Source organism: Diospyros lotus, chromosome 6, assembly GCF_014633365.1.
Source record: "Diospyros lotus cultivar Yz01 chromosome 6, ASM1463336v1, whole genome shotgun sequence".
NCBI lineage: Eukaryota > Viridiplantae > Streptophyta > Magnoliopsida > Ericales > Ebenaceae > Diospyros > Diospyros lotus.
Genome location: NC_068343.1, coordinates 4,166,347 through 4,189,946, shown reverse-complemented (window position 1 = coordinate 4,189,946; position 23,600 = coordinate 4,166,347). Strand labels below are relative to the sequence as shown.

General features: G+C 41.2%; 1 protein-coding gene across 2 annotated transcripts in view; it reads right to left on the bottom strand.

The window, feature by feature from the left end:
- Positions 1-23,600, bottom strand: part of LOC127803567 (uncharacterized) — a 33,186-nt gene continuing 9,586 nt past the window's right edge. Inside the window, exons 2-3 of one of the 2 annotated variants that reach the window (XR_008023531.1) lie at positions 842-939; positions 1-356 (exon numbers count right to left, since the gene is read on the bottom strand). The gene's annotated coding sequence lies outside the window, so the exon portion shown is untranslated. Of the gene's footprint in view, positions 357-770; positions 940-23,600 lie in introns of those variants that run through there. The other variant, XM_052339881.1, reaches the window with a different exon arrangement.

The window sequence follows — 23,600 nt, the reverse complement described above, 5'->3', positions numbered from 1 at the left end:
GTATGATTGTTTGCTCCTGTTCAGGCTATTTGGAAAAGCTGTAAAGTTATCATGCTCAACAGTCTAGAACATAATTGTTAACTACTTAACTCCGAAAATTTTTGCTTGAATTAAATAGACAGATTTGCACTTCAATCTTCAATCCCAAGGAAAAAAAGATCAACACTTGAGGCATTTGTTAAACCAGATATTACTATTTCCATTTGCCCAGATTACAAGGCAATGAGGAGGGGGGGAGTAGGAGTACTATGCGCAAAACCTGCACGCTGATCTTTTTGACCATATTATCAAACACGAGCAGGACAATCTTTATGATAAATCTGCCAGCCACTGGTATCAATAGTAGAGCGAGGGTCCTACAAGAGAACTTGGCTACATCAATCGGGTTGGGGAGACTTGATACCCAGTAATCATGTGTTGAAATAATATTATAAATTAATCATGAGTTATCGTTTGCAATGCATAGATTTCAATACTAGATTTCATTTCATTACGTGGCAGTGTACGGAGATAAACCCTATCGTTATCTTTGAATTTGTCAAAAACTACCCTGCAATGTATTCAAAATCATTAACTATGCATTAACAATCCGAGGTTGACATCCGGCTGATCGTTGAAATGCTCCAGAGAAACATCATATCAAACCTTTATCTAATTGTGTGGAGTTGGCCACACAAATACTGGCTTGCTGAATGAAGGCTGAAATCCTTATTCAAAAAATAATTCAAACACGGCATTTTCAGTTCAAATTAAGGCAGTTCGAGCGACGCAAACGAACATCTTTATAAACAGTAACCAAAATCCAAATAAGCATTCCAAGCATTGGTACAGAAAGAACTACCAGCCCAGGAGCCGCCCATTTCATGGCAGTTCACCACTTAATTTGAAACACCATCCACTGAATTTATTGCAAGGTCCCGCCCTAGGCAGCATATAGGCCTGGTAACAACAGAAGAAGGAACTGGTGTTAGTCCATCACTGCACATAAGAATGAAAATGGAGACGAATTTCCTCCATGAGGATGAGGCAAAGATTACACGGTGAGGCTAATTGAAGTCTAGAATGCTTTTGTCCTCGCACAAAAAGGTCACCAATTTCTCCCTTTAAAAAAATAATTATACCAAGAGGTGAATATTTTGCAGACTTTGGCACAACGATTGAGGAAAAATTCATATAACTTCCATAAGCTCTCCTCTAGTCCAGAATTGCATACATGGTAAGATTTCAACAAGGAATTCATCTACCAGATACTATTTACCATATTTTTCTCATTCCATCTTTCCCACACCAAAACTGTATCTTTCTGTAATTGCCAATCAGGATACCTGCATAAATGGGAACCCTTTCTACCTCTCAACTATTCTCTCTTTGTTCATGCTATGTCAATAAATTAACCAGTGGAATTTTTTCTAATACAATTAGCATAGTATACTAACACAAGTGTCAGCAAGAATGAAGAATTTGAATTCATAGAACTTCCACTGCAATTAAAGTTTTGAATAATAACAATAGAAGTGCAAGGTACTTGCAACAAGAAAATCCAGTATATCCCCCATCGAAAATTACACGAAATCTTGTTATATAGCTAGATTCAAATCCAATTCTGAACATATGGACTAGCTCTTTTGCCCTTATTCTCGCAGTAGTATCAAACCAACTTGTACACAATCACATGCTCTCATTGTGCTTATCTTTGTCAGATCCAAGATCTGACAGTAGGGTCTCTTCCATAATTGAGGAAGAGATTGAGTTGGCGCGAAAGAGAATTCAGACAGAGAGAGAGAGAGAGGGGGGGGGGGGGGTGTAAAAGGAAGAGAGGGAAAAGATTAGTGGAATAAACCTCACATGATCCCCATCCTCTTGTGCACTTCTTATTTATAGGAGAGTTAGTTACATTCTAGAGAACTTCTAGAGAATTCTCATAACTCCTCTCGGCTATTAGGACCCAAGTGGCCATGTGTGCTTGGTAATCACCTATATCCCAACCTCTAATTACAATCATATCCACCCTTACCATCTTATAACACCCCCAATTACAATAGTGCCCCCAGCCTGTGACAACTCCCCTCCCCTTGAATTATTTCTTGTCTCCCAAAATCAAAGAAGCCTAGTCATCCTAGGGTATCGTTGGAGAAGATCTGACAAGTACTCTCAGGTGGTGTTGTCGGGGTGCAAGTGTGTCCACTGTATCAAAACCTGTGTGAGGGGAAGAGAATTCTTGTAGACCACCTTCTTATCCAACATTGCTTGAGGCTCCACTTCTACAATTCTATCTTCAACCAATTCAGGGACCCCCCTGCTAACTTCCTCAGTTGTTCCCACTGCTTTCTTCAAGAGGGATACATGGAACACTAGATGCAGCCCCACTCCATCAGGGAGTTGTAAGCGATAGTCCACTGGCCCCACCTTGGCAATGATCCTAAAGGGCATATAATACTTAGAGCTGATTTTAGATGTAGGACCTTTACTTAAAAGTGTTGTTGAAACCTTTTTACCTTCAAGTAAACCTCCTCCCCTACCTCAAAGGTCCTATCCAAGCGGTGTCTTACTAGCCATCTATTTCATCCTCTGTTGTGCCATAGTGAGCTCCCTCTTAATCACTTGCAGTGCCTCCTACTTTGCCTGTAAGTATTGATGACGTTTCCGCTGGAGTGTAATGCATGAAAGCCAGAATTATCCAAAAAAAAGTGCTCCAAATGGAGTCCTCTTGGGGGCTGTATGGTAGTTGGTATTGTACCACCATTGTGTTAATGCCATCCACCTACTCCAACTCCTTGGCTTTGTAAAACATAGGCACCTTAGATATGTTTCTAAACACTGATTTACCCGCTCGGTTTGTCCATCAATTTATGGATGATAAGCTGATGACAACTGCAGCCCGATTCCCAGCCCTTGGAACAAGGTTTTCTAAAACTGACTAATGAATATCTTATCTTTATCAGAGACAATGGCCCTTGGCAACCAGTGTAGCTTAAACATTGAGTCCATCAGCTTCCTAGCACTTCTGTAGCAGTAAACAGATGTGCTAGAGTGATGAAGTGACTGAACTTGGTCATTCTATCAACTACCACTAGGATAGTATCAAATCCCTCAGACCTGGGCAGTCCTACAAAATCCATGGAAATCTGCTCCCAAGCTTGGGAAGGTATCTCCAAGGGTTGGAGGAGACCCAAATAGGGTATTTTTTCATGCTTGCACCTCTGACAGATAGTGCACTGCAGTACATACTTGGTCACATCTTTTTTAAGCCCTGGCTAATAAAAAAAACAGCCTTACGATGATAGGTTGTTCAACCCAGAATGCCCTCCTATGGGAGAGTCATGCAGTGACTATAGGATTCGTTTCCTTAGTTGTTCATCCTCCCCAATCACCACCCTATCATGATATCTTAGCAATCCCCCCTCGAGAGCATACCTTGACTCCTCTTGGGGCTATACTGCTAACCTAGTTAGAATCTCCTTGATCCAGCTCGTCTGCTCATAATTGTTGGTTATGCCTTGCACCCAATCAAGCACCAAGGCTGATATGGCATGACAACTGGTTGTATTCTCCTTTTGTGATAGTGCATCTGCCACTAAGTTCTCTTTCCCCTTCTTGTACTGAATGTAGTCAAACCCCATTAGCTTGGTGATTCCCTTCCTTTGCAACTGATTATGTGCTCTCTGTTGGGAGAGAAACTTCAAGTTCTCATGGTCTATCTTGATGGTGAACTGCCTTCCTTCCAAATAGTACCTCCACTTCTCAATGGCCATTAACACAGCTAACAGCTCCTTGTTGTAGATACTCAGGCCTAGGTGCCTTGGAGCAAGGGCTTGCCTCATATAAGCCACAGGTCTGCCCTCTTGAATTAATACAGCCCATCCTTGTATCGCAGACATCAGTCTCTAGAATGAACTCCTTAGAGAAATTTGGTAGGGCCAATTTTGGAGATTGAGTCATAGCCCTCTTAAGTGTATCAAAAGCATTCTCAGCCTTATCTTCCTAGTGGAAGTTATTCTTCTTTAGCAAATTGGTGAGGGGTTTACTTATAACCCCATACCCCTTGATAAATCTACGATAGTAGCTAGTGAGCCCTAGGAACCCCCTCAACTCCTTATTCTTCTTTAGCAAATTGGTGAGGAGTTTACTTATAACCCCATACCCCTTGATAAATCTACGATAGTAGCTAGTGAGCCCTAGGAACCCCCTCAACTCCTTAAGGGTTTTGGGTTTGGGCCATTGCTCCATAGTTGCAACCTTCTGAGGGTCAGTGTTTACCCCTTAACTAGGTATAATGTGGCCAAGATATTCCACTCTAGTTTCTACAAAGGTACACTTGGACCTCTTCACATAAAGTTGATGGTCTTTGAGAATTTCAAATGCCTTCCTAAGGTGTCATCAAAGAATAACAGTACGAATTTTCTAAGGTAGGGAGCAAAGATATGGTTCATCAGTGCTTCGAAGGTTGCAAGGGCATTAGTGAGGCCAAATGGCATTACCAAGAACTCATAATGTCCTTGGTGGGTGCGGAAGGCCGTTTGAAGACAATCATTTGGGTTCATTCTAATTCAATAATACCCCGGGGTAAGGTCTAATTTGGAAGAGATGGAGACTCTGGTTAATTCATCTAGGAGGTCCTTAATAATGGGTATTGGAAATTTGTTTTTGATGGTTATGGAGTTCAATTGCCTGTAATCTACACAAAATCTCCATGTGCTGTCCTTCTTTTTCACTAGGAGGATCGAGGAAACAAATGGACTTTGGCTCAGTTGGATTAGGAATTTCCCTAACATTTCTTTCACCAGTTTTTCAATCTCAGCTTTTTGAACAGAGGAGTATCGATAGGCTCTTAGGTGTCACAAGCCTAATGGCTTAAGTGTAATAAACTATAGATGCATAGCTATAAGAGGTAATAGCAGAATGTAATAACAGAATGCATGTGATGGGCGATTCTGCCTAAGCCACTTGTAGGAAATTGGTTGCAATAACAACCAAATGGGTGAGCCTATAAAAGGCAGTGTATGTGAGGATGGGATCTATCAATGAATACATTCGGATCTTTCCCTCTCTAATTTCTCTCTCTTTTTCTCTCTCCCTCTTCTTAATTCAAATCCTCCCTCCCTTTCTCTTTCTCAAATTTCCCGATTCTTCCAAAATTGCCCAAGCCTCATACTCGAGGCTTGACAATTGATATCAGAGCTAGCGGCCTCGGCAGTGTTTGTGGAAGGAATTGCGAAGCAGACGATGGCGGAAGGAACGAGACTCAAACAATTGGAAACCAGAATGGAAGCGCTGGAGTTCGAAATGTCACAGACACACGAAGCTATCACCCAAAGTAGGGAAGATGTGGCTGCAGGGCAAGAAGGAATGCGAGAGGAACTGGTGACTTCTCGCGAGGATATGCACCGCAAGCTGGAAAGGCATAGAGAAACGATGGATCAGTTTGGTCAAAGGATCAATAGCATGTTTAATAAGCTATCATCCTTACCGCAATTCCATTTGCCAACGAAATTTCCCGCGCAATCTGGAGCTGGACCGAACTCGAATGGATCTAGAATACTTTCGAGACCTCCAGGAGAAGCGGAGTCGGAAGCAGTGCAAGGAATTGACACAGACCCTCTGGTAAGGGAATTTCAATTACGATCTGGTACTCACACGCCAATGCCAAGGCTGGAGATACCATTATTTGATGGGACAAGGCCAAGGTGGTGGGTCCGCCAGTGTGAATGTTTCTTCCAATACTATAATGTGGCTGAGACAGCGAATTACATTGGCCACAGCCTATCTTAATGATACGGCTGATTCTTGGTTTCAAGGATGGTTTGGGTACCAAGGAATTGGGGTGAGATGGATCGAATTTGCCGAAGAATTGTGTAGGCGATTTGGAGAGAAGAATATGGCAGATGTGATAGAAGAATTCAATAAACTTTGGCAAGAAGAGACTGTAACGGAGTATTTGGAGAAATTCGAAGAGTTAGGAGCCTTAATGTGGAACGCTCAACCAACACTTACTGAGCAATATTTTGTGTCCAGCTTTATTAGTGGGCTTAAGGATGAGTTGAGATCCATGATGAAGATGATGGTGCCAATTACGGTTAGGCAGGCAGTAGAAAAAGCCAGATTACAACAATTGACGTTAGAAGCCATCTACAAAAGGAATAGGGCCTTCTCTCGAACAGGACCATTAACCAGTTTACCTCCTAGTGGTCATGCGAGGGAGATAGGAGCGACAGGGGATACAGGTCCACCGAGAGGAATTCAGCAAGCCTTGGCGATCAGAAATCTCACTACGGAACAGAAAAGACAGATGAGGCTTTGTTTCAGATGCGGAGACCCTTACAGTCCTGGCCACCAATGTAGAAGGCAACTACTGAACATGGAGGGTGGTGAGGAGCAAATACTAGAGAAGGAGCAAGAAGACTTCGAAGAAACAGAGAATGAGGTTCCTCAAGGTGATTCTGCCGATGAAGGTGGGGAAATTTCATTTCATGCACTGAAAGGGGAGCATGCGGGGCAAATCATTAAGGTTGAAGGGAGAGTGGGCAAGAGAAGGATGATGGTGCTGATTGACAGTGGCAGCACCTACAGCTTCCTCAATGAAGCAACTGCCACTAAATTAGGCTGTGCCTTAGTGAATACTTCTCCCTTATCTGTAACTATAGCTAACGACAATAAAATGTACAGCAATTATAAGAGTGTAGGGTTTAAATGGTTGATGCAAGGGGAAGAGTTCTCTATGGATCTAAGAATTCTGGAGCTAGGAGGCTGTGACATCGCCCTTGGGGTGGATTGTGTTAGCAGCTAGGGTTTTCCTAGGTAACAAGAAACAAAAGCAAGAGTAATGTTTCTGTATTGGGAAAGATGACAGCTGATATGGAATGATTCAATCATTGATTGGTGATTGATTAATTGATGATTGATTGATTGATGATTCAATCATTGATTGGTGATTGATTAATTGATGATTGATTGGTGATTGATTGATTGATGATTGATTGGTGATTGATTATATATGTTTCCTAGATTGATTGACTATATATATTATTTCCAAAAAGTAAAATTGTAAAAGTAAAATTGTGTCTTCTAGATTAGATTATGTTTCCTATCTTGGTTGTATCCTAAATTGTATAGATCCTAGAATTCTTTCCTAAAGTTAGTTGTTTCCTATTTTTGTAAAGAAGCTTGTATAAATCAAGCTTTTCTAGTGAATAAAAAAGTGCGACAATAAAGTTATTTTTTTCCAAAACTTAACATGGTATCAGAGCCCTAGGGATTGTTTTTGTTGTACAATTCTCTGGGATCTATAAAACCTATTCTTACCAGTCTTCCCATCTTTCATTTATCATCTGAATCTTGGCCAAGAGATGTCTTCCGTCCAAGAACCTACATCAGATACAGCCAATTCCTGCCATACCTCAGAAGTTCCAATTGCTGGAACTCAAAATGGGACCTTGGGAGGAGAATTGCAGTCTCTCTAAACAGCCTATCATTTGAACGGGAAAAACTACCTAAAGTGGTCACAGTTGATCCGGACCTTTCTTAAAGGGAAGGGGAAGCTTAGCCACTTGTTAGGAACGGGCCCAAAAGAAGGTGATCCAGCGTTCGCAACATGGGACGAGAAAGATTCCTTGGTAATGTCCTGACTTCGGAATTCCATGGTTCCAGAGATCAGTGACACTGTCATGTTTTTTACCACAACTAAGGATATTCGAGAGGCCATAAACTTGACCTATTCTAAGGTTAAAGATGCAGCCCAAATCTATGAAATACGGGCAAGGGTGGCAGCAACCAAACAAGGCTCGAAGACCATCACGGAGTATGCAAATATGTTGCAAACTCTATGGCAAGAGCTAGATCACTACCAATGTTTGAAGATGAAATGTAGTGAGGATGCTGCACTCCATAAGAGATTTGTTGAAAATGAGTGGATATATGACTTCTTGGCCGGCCTTAACAGTGAATTTGATGCGGTCAAAGTGCAGATTCTTGGCAAAGAGGATTTACCTTCCTTGAATGAGGTAATCTCCTTAATAAGGGCAGAAGAAGGGAGAAGGGGTGTAATGCTAGAAGCGATCTCCGGTGAGAGTTCTGCCCTAGTGTCTTTAAAAACTCATAATCAAAACAAAGACCCTAGGGATGAAAAGAAACCAGTGGATAGGGATTCTTTATGGTGTACCTTTTGTAAAAAACACAAGCACACCATAGAGAAGTGCTGAAAGCTCCATGGAAAGCCATCTAGAAGGGGACCAGCAAGGAGTCAAGTGCATATAGCAGTAGCCAACAATCAGCAACAACTGGAATCGAGAGGATTGGAGCATGGGGGACAGTCTCTTGAACTCAACAAGGCAAAAATTGAAAGACTAAAAAATTTTCTGGGATCTCTAGACAAAAAGGCAGAAAAAGGTAGCTCTCTTGCTCTCACAGGTATTGCTTCCTACACTTTTTCCCTACATGCTTTAGAAATTTTACACCAACATTGTTGGATCCTAGACTCGAGTGCTTCAGACCACATGACATCCTATCCACAATTGTTTACTTCCTATAATCCTTGTCCTAGCTCTAGAAAAATTACAATGGCAGACGGCTCACTCATTACCGTTGCTGGTCAAGGAGATATTCTTCTCAATGATCACCTAACCCTCAAGAATGTCCTTCATGTCCCCAAATTATTTGCTAATCTTATATCTATTCAAAAACTCATTGAGGATACTAATTGCAATGTATCTTTTTATTCCAATGTCGGTGAGATACAGAAACAGGGCAAGAAGATGATGATTGGGCTTGCTAGGGCTAAAGAGGGGCTTTATTACCTTGAGGAATCAGTAGGGCCAGACAAGAAGGAGTCTCTTCCTCTTATGTCATGCCTAGCTCAATCCAACGAGGATGAGATGTGGTTACAGCATTATAGAATGGGTCATCCCTCCTTTCTTACTCTCAAATTAATGTTTCCTAATTTAGCTAAAGGTCTGGATTTTAGTCACTTTCATTGTGCTGATTGTGAACTTGCCAAACATAAAAGGGTTTCTTTTCCTCTTTCTAATAAAAGGACTGATTTCCCCTTCTCTTTAATCCATAGTGACATTTGGGGTCCATCAAGTGTTCCCAATATTTCTGGGACAAGATGGTTTGTCTTATTTGTTGATGATTGTACTAGAGTGGTGTGGTTATATTTGTTGAAAGCCAAGTCAGAAGTAAGCCATGTTTTCCCCAATTTTTACAACATGGTTAAGACTCAGTTTGGGGTAAATGTAAAGCGGTTTAGATCTAATAATGCTAGAGATTTCTTCAATCACACTCTATCCGTTTTCTTTCAACAAAAAAGTATTATTCATGAGTCTTCTTGTCCTTACACCCCTCAACAAAATGGGGTGGCTGAGAGAAAAAATGGTCATCTTCTAGTTGTTATTCGAGCACTTCTTTTTCACCATAATGTCCCTCAACATTATTGGGGAGAAGCAGCCCTAACTGCCACCACTCTTATCAACAGATTACCGTCTAAAACCCTCGAATCTCAAAGTCCTATTCAACTATTGATGAGTCATTTTCCTGACTTCCATGTGACTAGTAATTGGCAGCCTAAGATATTCGGGTGCACGGCCTATGTTCATATTCCAACAGCCAATAGAGGGAAATTAGATCCTCGTGCCTTAAAATGTGTATTTATTGGATATTCATCTACACAAAAAGGCTATCGATGCTATCATCCTCCTTCAAAGAAATATTTTGTATCTGCTGATGTTACCTTGCTGAAAATGAGTCGTACTTCAGATCATCAACTATTTTAAAACAAAATCAAACCTTGATTAATAGGGATTCCTCCTTTCTTCCTGACCCTAATCTGCTATCCTTGAACCCATCTCCTAAACAGAAAGACTCGAAAAACATGACACATGAGAAAGCTTCACCTTCTACTCCTCGGCCTATGCAGGTATACTCAAGGAGGAATAAAACCGAATCTAGTCCTATGCAAGCTCCTGCATCCTCTACAAGTCCTAGTCCTACGGTCTCTACAAGCAGGAAGTCATCACCAAGTATTCCCGCAACCAATTCTCTTGATATGACTCATATGAGCTCTACAAAATCTGCTGAAGCTATTGTCCAACCAGATACCTATGACCTTGATTGGCCCATTGCTCTAAGAAAAGGAGAAAGAACTTGTACCAAGCATCCATTACACCTATTTCTTTCCTTTTCTAAATTGTCTCCTACCCATAAAGCCTTTCTTACCAGCCTACATACCATCCCTATTCCAAAAAGTTTTCTAAAACTATAGGGAATAAGAATTGGAAGGATGCCATGGAAGCTGAGATGATAGCCTTAGAAAAAAATCAGACCTGGGAAGTGGTAAAATTGCCTAAAGGAAAACATCCCTTGGGTTGTAAATAGGTCTATACTGTGAAATATAGGTCTAATGGATCTCTAGATCGGTAGAAAGCAAGATTGGTTGCCAAGGGATATACACAAGTGTATGGTAGGTAGACTATTTGGACACTTTTGCATCGGTGGCTAAACTTAATACAATTAGAGTCCTTCTTTCGTTAGCTGCTAATCTAGGTTGGCCATTGCATCAATTTGACATGAAAAATGCATTTTTACATGGTAACCTAGAGGAGGAGGTATATATGGAAATACCACCAAGTTATGAAATAGCCACACAAGGGTCGGTTGTATGCAAACTAAAAAAAGCCCTGTATGGACTGAAATAGTCCCCACGGGCTTGGTTTGGGAGATTCACGAGTGTTATGCTTGGCATGGAGTATAGACAAAGCCAAGGAGACCATACTCTTTTTATTCAACATTCGGCCACAGGGGGAGTAACTGTGTTAATTGTGTATGTAGATGATATTGTTGTTACCGGCAATGACAAAGAAAGGATGACTCAATTAAAGGAGTGCTTGTTAAAAGAGTTTGAAATCAAAGATTTGGGGAGATTAAAATATTTCTTGAGAATAGAGGTAGCTCATTCTAAAGAGGGCATATTCATATCTCAACAAAAATATGTGGTAGACCTTTTAAATGAGACCAGATTGCTAGGCTGCAAAGCAAGTGACACACCCATTGACCCAAATCATAAGTTGGGAGAAGCTCTAGAAGGAGATAAAGTTGACAAGGGAGTTTACCAAAGGCTGGTTGGAAAGCTGATATATTTGGCCCATACTTGGCCAGATATAGCCTATGCTGTGGGGGTGGTTAGTCAATTCATGCATAACCCAAGGGAAGTCCATCTTAAAGCTGTGTATCGAATACTCCACTATCTAAAAGGAGCACCTGGAAGAGGCATTTTGTTCAAAAAGGGAAAAGTTATGACCCTTGAGGCCTACACAGATGCAGACTATGCAGGCTCTGTTATAGATAGAAGATCTACTTCCGGATATTGTACTATGTTGGGAGGCAATTAGGTAACGTGGAGGAGCAAAAAACAAAATGTGATGGCTAGGTCAAGTGCTGAGGCAGAATTTCGTTCCATGGCTCTAGGTATGTGTGAATTATTGTGACTAAAAATTCTTCTAAATGATCTCAAGATTGAGTGGACTACGCCTATGAAGCTCTACTGTGACAACAAATCGACAATTAGTATCGCTCATAATCCTGTTCAACATGACAGGACAAAGCACATTGAAGTAGATAGTCACTTTATCAAGGAGAAATTGGATAGTTGGCTGATATGCACACCATATATCTCATCACAAGATCAGTTAGCAGACATGCTAACTAAGGGCCTGCCTGCACCAGTGTTTAACAGGATGATAAATAAGATTGGGATGCAAGATATACACGTTCAATCTTGAGGGGGAGTGTCAGCAGCTAGGGTTTCCCTAAGTAACAAGAAACAACAGCAAGGGTAATGTTTCTGTATTGGGAAAGATGGCAGCTGATATGGAATGATTCAATCATTGATTGGTGATTGATTAATTGATGATTGATTAGTGATTGATTATATATGTTTCCTAGATTGATTGACTGTATATATTATTTCCTAAAAGTAGAATTGTGTCTTCTAGATCAGATTATGTTTCCTATCTTGGTTATATCCTAAATTGTATAGATCCTAGGATTCTTTCCTAAAGTTAGTTGTTTCCTATTTTTGTAAAGAAACTTGTATAAATCAAGCTTTTCTAGTGAATAAAAAAGTGAGACAGTAAGGTTATTTTTTTCCAAAACTTAACAGATTGGATGAGGATAGTCGATCCTTTGACTTTCGACTTCAATAAATTGGAAGTCACACTGGATTTGAAGGGACGGAAGCTGACTTTAAAAGGGTGCCTCGAGGCAGGAGAATGTAAGATGATTACAAGGAAAAAATTACAGAAGCTGTTGAAGAAGGGCAAAGGGCAGATCTCCCCGCTATTTTCCATTCAAACGATGGAAAAAGATGAGCAGGAGAGCCCTCTCACCACAGACCTCTTTGTAAAGGTAACCTTCCCTACTGTATTACGTCCATTGCTTATGGAATTTCAGGAATTATTTGTGGAACCACACACCCTACCCCCAAACCGCCTGTTTAATCATACTATACATTTGAAACCCAATTCTGAGCCAGTAAACATCTGAGCCTACCGTTATCCCCCTTACCAGAAGGCTGAAATTGAAAAACAGGTCAAAAGTATGCTCCAAACGTCCATTATCCAACCGAGCCAAAGCCCTTTCGCCTCTCCCGTTCTTCTCGTCAAAAAGAAAAATGGTACTTGGCGCTTTTGCATAGACTATAGGCAGTTAAACAACCTTACTGTGAAAAACAAATTCCCCATTCCCTTGATTGAAGACCTATTAGATGAGTTAAATGGGGCTGCTATCTTTACTAAACTAGACTTGAGGGCAGGGTATCATCAAATCAGGATGAACCCTGCCGACATTCATAAAACAGCCTTCAGAACACACCAAGGCCTCTATGAATTTCGAGTGATGCCATTTGGACTTATCAATGCGCCAGCCACTTTTCAAGCCCTTATGAACCACCTATTTGCCCCATACTTGCAAAAATTTATCCTAGTATTCTTTGATGACATTTCAGTTTACAGCCCCAACCTCAAATAACACCTAGCCCACCTTCAAACCACATTTGAAATCCTGAAATCTAATCAATTGTTTGTTAAACTCTCCAAGTGTTCCTTTGCAAAGAATGAGGTGGATTATTTAGGGAATATCATTTCTGACCAAGGAGTCAGTACAGATCCCAGTAAAGTTGCAGCAAAGTTGGAATGGCCTAAGCCTTCGACTATAAGGGAGCTGAGGGGATTTCTTGGCTTAACAGGGTATTATAGAAGATTTATATAGACTTATGGAGTGATCAGTAAGCCATTGACTAAATTACTCAAGAAGGACAATTTCGGATGGAATTCCCAAGCTAAGAATGCTTTCAACACTCTTAAAAATGCGATGACACAAGCCCCGGTTTTGGCTTTGCCAGATTTCTCTAAGGCTTTTGTGGTGGAGACCGATGCATGCGACATCGGGGTAGGAGCAGTGCTGACACAAGAAGGGAAACCCCTAGCTTACATCAGCCAAGCACTGGCTGCTCGACACCGAGGGCTAAGTGTGTATGAAAAAGAACTGTTAGCCATGATCATAGCTATCGACAAGTGGAGACATTATTTGGAAGGAGCTCCTTTCATAATACAGACCGACCATGACAGCCTAAAACACCTCCTACAATAGAAGTTGCATACACACCTGCAAAGGAAGGGAATATCCAAATTGTTGGGCCTGAATTATGTGATACAGTATAAGAGGGGAAAGGAGAACATTGTGGTAAATGCTCTGTCACGAAGATCAAAAACAGGGGAATGTAAGGCTATCACCGCAGTGGTGCCTGATTGGGTCAAAGAAGTTACTAAAAGCTATGAAAAGTCTGAGTGGACTAAGTCCCTACAAACTCAATTGGCCGTTTGGCACACCAATGAACAAGGGTATTCTATGTCTAATGGGTTGATCAGGTTTAAGGGCAAATTGGTCGTGGGCAATGACAAGGAACTAAAAGGCAAGATCTTACAGGCACTACATAACTCTCCACTCGACGAACACTCAAGAATTAGAGCTACTTATTATCGGGTTCGACAGATGTTCTTTTGGCCTAGCCTCAAAAAAGAAGTTACGGAGTTTGTGGCAGCTTGCATGACTTGCCAACGCTACAAGCATGAACAAGTGGCTTATCCAGGATTGTTACAGCCACTGGCTATACCGGACAGAGCGTGGGAGGAGATATCCATGGATTTCATCGAGGGCTTACCCAAATCAAAAGGCCGAAATGCGATTCTAGTTGTGGTCGACAGGCTGACCAAATTTGCTCACTTCATTGGCCTCACTCACCCATTCACAGCCCAGGAGATTGCCCGAGTGTTCATTGATATAGTGGCCAAGTTGCATGGACTACCTAAATCCATTGTCTCGGATCGAGACAAAATATTTACCAGTCACTTATGGCAGGAATTGTTCAAGAACCTAGGGGTGAGTCTACACATGTCATCAGCATACCATCCTGAGTCAGATGGGTAGACCGAAAGAGTCAATCAGTACTTGGAATCTTACTTGCGATGTGTTGGACGAAATTCAAACTTGAAGATTGTTTATGAGGGATAAGGCCATCCGGCCATATAAATTTAATTATTGTATCTTATAATTTAAAGTTTGAATATGTATGTTTAGATTTTTAGGTTATCTCTATAATTTAGAAGATAGTATTTCCTAAATTTTAAGAGATAGAATATCCTATCTCATCTCCTATTTTCTAGGATAAAAGATAAGTATAGGTAGAGTATTTAACTTCTTGTTCTCAGCACATTTAGATTCAATCAAGTATTCCTTTTTCTGCTTGTTTCATGGTATCAGAGCCTAGGTTAGGCCTCAAGTAGTTTTTTTTTTCTGCCGTTATGTTTCTTCCTTGTTTTTCCGAAAAAGAAAATCATGGTCGATGCAACCCAAAACCCTACCTTTACAGAAACTTCAACCACCAGTTCCCCAAGTGCTGTTCACCATTCGACTCCTTCACAATCCGTTCCTAACATGTCCAGCCATTCAATCGACAATCACCCACTACAAATTACTCACCATAAGTTAAATGGGAGTAATTTTAGGGAGTGGTTTCAATTAGTTTTATTAGTGATCAAGGGTAAAGGGAAAGCTGGATATTTGACTGGTGCGACTCCAGCTCCTTCGCCAACAGACGCTTCTTATGGCATATGGGAGGCAGAAAATTCAACCATCATGGCATGGTTGATAAATTCCATGGAGACTAGGATTGGAAGGACATACCTCTTCCACAAAACAACCAAGGAGATTTAGGACTCAGTGCAAGAGATGTATTCAAATTTGGAAAATTCATCTCAAAGTTTTGAGGTAAGGTTAGCCATAAGGAATACCAAACAAGGTAATCTAAGTGTTACAGATTATTTTAATACTTTGGTAGAGTTATGGCATGAGATGGATTTGTTTTATACTATTACTTGGGAGAGTGTTGCTGATAGTGTTAAGTATAATAAAATGATCGAAAAAGATCGAATTTTTGATTTTCTCCATGGACTTAAAGTGATCTAGATGAGGTACGTGGCAGGATCTTAGGCACTAAAGTGATCTAGATGAGGTACGTGGCAGGATCTTAGGCACTAAACCTCTGCCTAATTTAAGGGAAGTTTTTGCAGAAGTTAGAAGAGAAGAAAGCCGCCGAAAGGTTATATGCTTCAATCAACTGCTGATTTGAGTAACTAACATTCAGCCCTTGTTACTGTTAAGCAAGGGGATTTTGGTCAAAAATATTCTGCGAGAGAAAAGCAATGGTGTGATCATTGCAAGAGACCATACCACACCCGAGAGACTTGTTGGAAGATCCATGGCAAACCAGCCGATTGGAAACCAAGGAATAAACGAGAAGCCAGCAAATCAACCTATGTGGCTATTGCATCTGGTGAAGATGGCCCAAAATTAGGTGGAGAAAAAGAATTAAAATTAGACTTAAATCTGACAGAAGAACAAATACAGACATTGTACAGGCTACTTAGTCAAGGAACAAGATTGGCTGATTCTTCTAATCCTCAACCTATAGCCTCCGTTGCTCTGCAAGGTAACCCTCACTGCTCTTTAGTGTAAAAACAAATTCCTAAGGATGTATGGATAATAGATACAGGAGCATCTAACCATATGTCAAGTTCCATGGAATGTATGACCGAATATAGGCCATGTAGAAAGCTGATTGAGATTTCTATGGCTGATGGTTCTACCTCTCCTGCTTTGGGTCTTGGTAAATTGAGTATTTCAAAGTTAAAACTTGATTCAATTCTATATGTTCCAGGATTAAGTTACAACTTATTGTCTGTAAGTAGGATTACAAGTGACATGAATTGCAAAGTGATATTCTTCCCATCCTACTGTTTATTTCAGGACCAAGCCTCGGGGATGATGATTGGCAGTACTGAAGCTAGGGATGGCCTCTATTGGTTGCCCGGGAACTCATTAGAAGCTGCTCATTCAAATAAATTTGTTTTCAATGTTAACGCTAATGCCAAAGCTATGTTATGGCATAAGCGGTTAGGACACCCTAGTTTCCCTTACCTTAAATTTTTGTATCCCCAATTGTTCATTAATAAAGATCACATTTTTTTATGTGAGCATTGTACTCTTGCAAAACAGTCTAAGGTTCATCATTCCATCCAATCTTACAAACCCTCATCTCCATTCCATCTAATCCATAGTGATATTTGGGGCCCCTCTAAACTCCCAAATATTTCAAGTTCTAGGTGGTTCATAACCTTCATAGATGACCACTCTAGAGCATGTTGGGTATACCTTATGAAGGAGAAATCCGAAGCTAGTGGTATCTTCAAACAATTTCATCAATTTGTTATGAATATGTTCCAAGCTTCAATTCAAATTCTTAGGGCTGACAATGGGAGGGAATATTTTTCTCATGACCTAACCAACTACTTGCTTGACCATGGGATTTTACATCAAAACTCTTGCCCTTACACACCACAACAAAATGGTGTGGCCGAACGGAAAAATAGACATCTCTTAGAAGTTGCAAGAGCAATGATGTTCACAATCCATGTTCCTCATTCCTACTGGGGGGGAGACGGTTCTTACAGCAACTTTTCTTATAAACCGTCTACCCTCCAAGACCTTGAGCTTCAAAACCCCCATTGATACCCTTTGTGCCTTATATCCTCATGCTCCTTTTCTCCAATCCCTTGCGCCTAAAGTGTTTGGTTGTGTTGCTTATGTTCACAATCACAGTCCCTCTCGTACTAAGCTTGATCCCAAGGCCCTAAAATGCCTCTTCATTGGTTATTCTCCTACCCAAAAAGGATACAAATGTTACAACCCTATAAACCGAAAATACTATATTTCCTCCGATGTTACATTCTATGAGGATATTCCCTACTATCAGTCCACATCACCTATGAATCCCCCCACTGATCCACTTTCTCCTCCCACTCTCACTGCCAGTGTATTCTCAAGGGGGAGAAATGATTAAAACCTCTGATAACACACTAACAGTGACTCCTACAACAGCAGATACAGCTCCAACAGTCCATGAATTAACAACTGATTCTAACATAGCAATATCTGGCCATTGTTTTGGTCAGAACAATACCAAACCACTAGCTGACCCTCTGTTTGTTTATTCCCGACGACCAAAAGACCAAACTAAGCTACAGCAGTGTCAATCATCACTACCAACAGCTGCTGGTCCTTCAGAAGATGCATACAGGACTGAAGAAGAATGTTTAAAAGACAGCCCTAAAACAAGGGAAACTCTCAGCAAGGAGCATGACACTAGCAGTGATGCAGTACCAGAGGACGGACTGGATTGGGCAATGCCCATAGCTCTACGAAAGGGGGTAAGGTCCTGTGCAAAATACCCACCGAAAAATCATTTGACCTATGCTAAGTTGTCTCCTAAATTCAGAGGGTTTATTGCTAAAGTTGACAGTATAGTTGTTCCAAAAGATATCCAAGAAGCAATGCAGGATCCTAAATGGAAAGCAGCGGTTATGGAGGAAATGAAGGCCCTGGTGGGAAATGGCATTTGGGAAATAGTGAGGAGACCTTTAGACAAGAAGATAGTTGGATGCCGATGAGTATTTACTTTTAAGCACAATGCTGATGGTAGTATTGAAATGTATAAAGCCCGGTTGGTGGCCCAAGGGTTCACTCAAACATATGAGATAGATTATGAGGAGACTTTTGCACCTGTGGCTAAGTTGAATTCTATCCAGGTAATTCTTTCTATTGCAGTAAATTTAGATTGGCCACTGTTTCAGTTTGATATTAAGAATGCATTTCTTAATGGGGACTTAGATGAGGAAATATATATGAGGATCCCACCTGGTTTTGAAGGGGAGGCTGGCATAGGAAATGTGTGCAAGCTGAGAAAATCTGTATATGGATTAAAGCAGTCACCTAGGGCATGGTTCAAAAAATTTAGCATGACCTTAATTCAATTTGGGTACAACAAGGACAAGCTGATCATACGTTGTTTGTGAAAACAACAGAATATGGGAAGAAATCTATTCTAATTGTTTATGTTGATGATATCATTGTAACAGGTGATGATCTACAAGAAATTGAAACTTTAAAAAGGCAGCTGAAGGCGGAATTTGAAGTCAAAGATCTCGGGTTGATGAAATACTTCTTGGGTATGAAAGTGGCTAGAAGTCAAAAAGGGTTATTTGTATCACAGAGAAAGTATACCCTGGATTTACTAAAGGACACCGGGATGTTGGCATGCAGACCTACTGGCACTCCACTAGACAAGGGCTGGAAATCAAGAGAAGAAGAGGGTGATATTCCCGTAGACAAGGAGAGGTACCAACACTTGGTGGGAAGGTTGATTTATTTGTCTTTGACTCGGCCTGACATTGCCTATGCAGTAAGTAAAATAAGTCAATATATGCACTCACCCACACAAAGACATATGGATGCAGTATTTCATGTATTAAGATATCTTAAAGGAACACTTGGAAAATGATTAATGTTTCGAAAAACAAAAGAAAAGGGAATTGAAGGATTTGTAGATGCAGATTGGGCAGGCTCAAATGAGGACAACAGGTCAACAACAGGATATTGTACCAAGGTATGGGGAAATGTTGTGACATGGAGAAGCAAAAAACAATCTGTGGTGGCCCGTAGCAGTGCTGAGACAGAGTTTCGAGTGATAGCTCAAGGAATATGTGAAGTGATATGGTTAGAGAGGCTATTGAAGGACCTAAAGATACCCTTGGCTCAACCTATAAGGGTCTACAGCGATAGTAAGTCGGCAATATGCATAGTAAAAAATCTTGTTCAACATGATTGCATGAAGCATGTGAGGATAGACAAAAGTTTTATAAAATGAGAAATTGAAGAAGGAGGGATAGTCTTGTCTTATATTTCCACCAAAGATCAAGTAGCAGATGTGTTTACAAAGGCTATGGTGAGACTAGGGTTCGAATTTCTGATTGGCAAGCTGGGAATGATGTGCATCTACTCCACAGCTTAAGGGGGAGTGTTGGACGAAATTCAAACTTGAAGATTGTTTATGAAGGATAAGGCCATTCGGCCATATAGATTTAATTTTTGTATCTTATAATTTAAAGTTTGAATACGTATGTTTAGATTTTTAGGTCATCTCTATAATTTAGGAGATAGTATTTCCTAAATTTTAAGAGATAGAATATCCTATCTCATCTCCTATTTTCTAGGAGAAAAGATAAGGATAGGTAGAGTATTTAATTTCTTGTTCTCAGCACATTTAGATTCAATCAAGCATTCCTTTTTCTGCTTGTTTCACGATGTATGTGTTTTGCTCGACCTAAGAGTTGGGGTAAGTGGCTCTCTTTAGCTCGGTGGTGGTATAACACAACTTACCACAGCACTATCAAGAAGACTCCCTTTGAGGCTCTATTCGATTACCAGACACCTACAATGCCTGCCACGACTGGTACCAACAGGGCGCGAACTAACGCAGCTGAGTATTTGCAAGACCGACAGGAGATGATTTCACTACTCAAACAAGAGTTGGCTACTGCTAACAACAGGATGAAGCAAGTCGCAGACCGCAAACGAAGTGGTCGGAACTTCGAAGGAGGCGATCAGGTCTTTTTAAAGATTCGACAATTCCTACAGTCCTCCTTTTCCAACGTTACCCCCACCAAGCTCAGTCCTAAGTACTTCGGACCATTTCGTATCTTGGAATGGGTGGGTCAAGTCGCCTACAAACTGCAGCTACCTCCCCACGTGGAATGCCACCCGGTATTTCATATCTCCCTATTGAAGAAGTTCATCGAGCCTAATGCTACTATGAGCTCAGAACCACCTCCTGCAGCCGAAGAGGCCGACGACGAAGTGGAACCACTAGCCATCATCGACCGCAGGGTAGTCCATCAGGGCCCCATACCTCTCATCCAAGTGTTGGTTCAATGGTCCAACCAACACCCTGAAAATACCACTTGGGAATACCTTCCCCAGCTGTTGAATCAATTTCCACACGCTGCTCAACTACTCACCTTCCTTGGGAACAAGGAAGATTTTAAGGGGCAGGGACTGTCACAAGCCTAATGGCTTAAGTGTAATAAACTATAGATGCATAGCTATAAGAGGTAATAGCAGAATATAATAACAGAATGCATGTAATGGGCGGTTCCGCCTAAGCCACTTGTAGGAAATTGATTGCAATAACAACCAGATGGGTGAGCCTATAAAAGGCAGTGTATGTGAGGATGGGATCTATCAATGAATACATTCGAATCTTTCCTTCTCTAATTTCTCTCTCTTTTTCTCTCTCCCTCTTCTTAATTCAAATCCTCCCTCCCTTTCTCTTTCTCAAATTTCTCGACTCTTCCAGAATTGCCCAAGCCTCATACTTGAGGCTTGACATTAGGTTAACCAACTGAGAATTCCTGATCACTCATCACCCATTCAAATCCCTTACATTTGAATTGACTCATCCTTCTACTCCCATTAGCAATCAAGACAAACAATGGGTAAGCCTCGTGCAACTCACATTGTAAGGTAGTGGTTGTTTCTTCATCTAAGAAACTATGGGTACTGCCACTGTCAATGAGTACCACTAGCCTTCTTTTTCCCTCAATCCCCTTCACCTTCAATACCTTGCCTGAGGCACGGCCTTGCAGGGCATGCATAGATATATCTCCTCCTCCTTCCCCTTTAACCTTGTCCTTCCTGCTCTTCCCCTTCTTCGACTTCCACCTCTTCCTCTTCCTCGTCCCTTTGGCCCTCCATTTACATTGTATTGGGTCATATTTCTCCCCACAACGAAAACAAAGCCCCAGTTACCTCATCTGATCCATCGTTAAGGCCTTAGCTAGGGATGGAATTGATTGGCTTCTCCCTACTGGTCCACTTCTTTGCCGAGGCTGGTTGAGTCCCTTACTCATTCCACTGTGAGAATTCTCTTCCCGGCTCCCCTTAAGGGACAACTTATGCCTCTTTGGAAAAGCTTCCAAAGCCATCTCATGGAGATAAGCTTGCTTTGTCGCCTGGCCAATTGATGTTGGCTAGAGCTAATCATCCAACCCATTGATGAAGCTAGACACGAAATAAGCTTCATCCAAGGAGGGGTGAGAGAAGGATAGTAGGGACTTGAGTTCCTTGAATGTCACCCAGTACTCCTCCATTGTCCCGTTTTGTTTTAGCTTGTTAAATTCTTCTATGACATCTGTTATGGTCTTCTCCCCAAACTGGTTGCATAGGCCACTTACGAACTCCAGCCAACTCTAATCTACCTTGCCTCTACACCAATTCTAGAACCAAGCATCGGCCACATCATCTAGATACGTTGCAGCCATGTTCACCTTCTCCCTTTTAGCCACTCTATACTGATAAAATACCCGCTCACACTGCCTAATCCACCACCTAGGCCTATCCCTTTCAAATGCGGGAATGTCCATCCTCGGTCCCGTAAGTGTAGGGTGAGTTCCCCCAACTCCTCTATTGAAGTTCTCCTCCTCTGTCTCCACCTTGTCCCCTATCTCCATTGGATATGGGGCCTTTGTCCATTCCTTGGTGTCGTTAGAATTAGCGCCGAGGAAGACCTGGGGGGAACGTCTGTTGGCAAGTTAGCATTGGGCTGTCAAGCAAACATGCTCAAGGCAATACTCAACTCCTGGCTCAATCCAGCAAATTCCTCCCTAATCCCATTCACCACCTGATCCCAATTAGCCGCATTCTCTAATCAACTTCGGCTAATCTCCTCTTGAGCTTATCGAATTCCCAACTCTAGTGTCCCCAGACAATCATCTACTTGCTCTTGCTTTTGTCACATTCCCAATTCAATGGCATCCAATCAGGATTCAAATTGCTTTGCCCTGGTGCCTTCAGCCATGCCCACTTCAGTCGAATCGCCGACTTCGATACCAATTGTCAAGTTCGAGATCTGACGGTGGGGTCTCTTCCGTAATTGAGGAAGACATTGAGTTGAAAGGAAAGAGAATGAGAGAGAGAGAGAGAAGTAAGAGGCAGAGAGGGAAAATATTAGTTGAATAAACCTCACATAATCCCCATCCTCTCGTGCACTTCTTATTTATAAGAGAGTTAGTTACATTCTAGAGAACTTCTAGAGAATTCTCATAACAACTCTTAGCTGTTAGGACCCAAGTGGCCATGTGCGCTTGGGCTCTAATCACCTACATCCCAACCTCTAATACAATCATTTACCACCCTTACCATCTTATAACACCCCCAATTACAATAGTGCCCTCGAGTTATGACAATCTTATCTTCAACACAACAGACAATTTGGATTTTTTCCCACACAATTTGCATTCCCCATAGAATTAACACAGTCTTGAAGACTTAAAGATGGGTGCTAAAGATTCAAGAAGAGTATTCTCTACTTCAATCACCTTGAGCAAACGTCAACAGATATAAAGACCCTACATGTGTTAATTACGCTCAAAACATGCAAAAGTGGCATAGCAAAATCCTTAAGTATATATACGCAGGAGTTTGTGCACCCAAATTTCAATTTCTTAGCAGGTTCTTTTGCACGAGTTTTTCTGATTGGTATTCAAAGTATCAATAACTCATGAGACTAATAGTGTGAGTCCATCCTCATCTTACAATGACACATTTCTACAGATTTTGTCCCATACAGTAATGGTTGTTGAATCCCTCCCCTCTTCTCAAGCTACGGTGCTCAACACAAATCTCAAAACTTTGACATTCTAGTGGAATACATACTTGAAAAAGCGTTTCTCGACATCTCCACGGCAATAACCTCCTCTGATGTGTTGCACAAAATAAATCTTTAATATCTCCCTCCATAGCATTATCTCCTCAATTGTTTAATTCCAATTGCCCTAAATTACAGTCAAAAGTCAGACCTAGAATTGCTCTCCTCAAAATAGGACCTCCAAAAGACATGTGGATTGGAGGTTGGGGCAAAGGACTGAAGCCCTTGGTCCCTCCCTCAGCAACTAGCTCTTATTATCATCATCATTAGTAGTCTTCGTCCCACCAGGTAGCGCAAATGGCACTAAAAAGACAACCTAAAATTTTTCTATGCCTTGTAACCTCCAATTTTGCCACATCATAAGGCCCATGGCCCCATAGATCATAGACTTATCAAAAAGCCTAATCCACACAGTCAAGAAATGGACTTGACTCTATCTGTCCATTAGATAGATCTA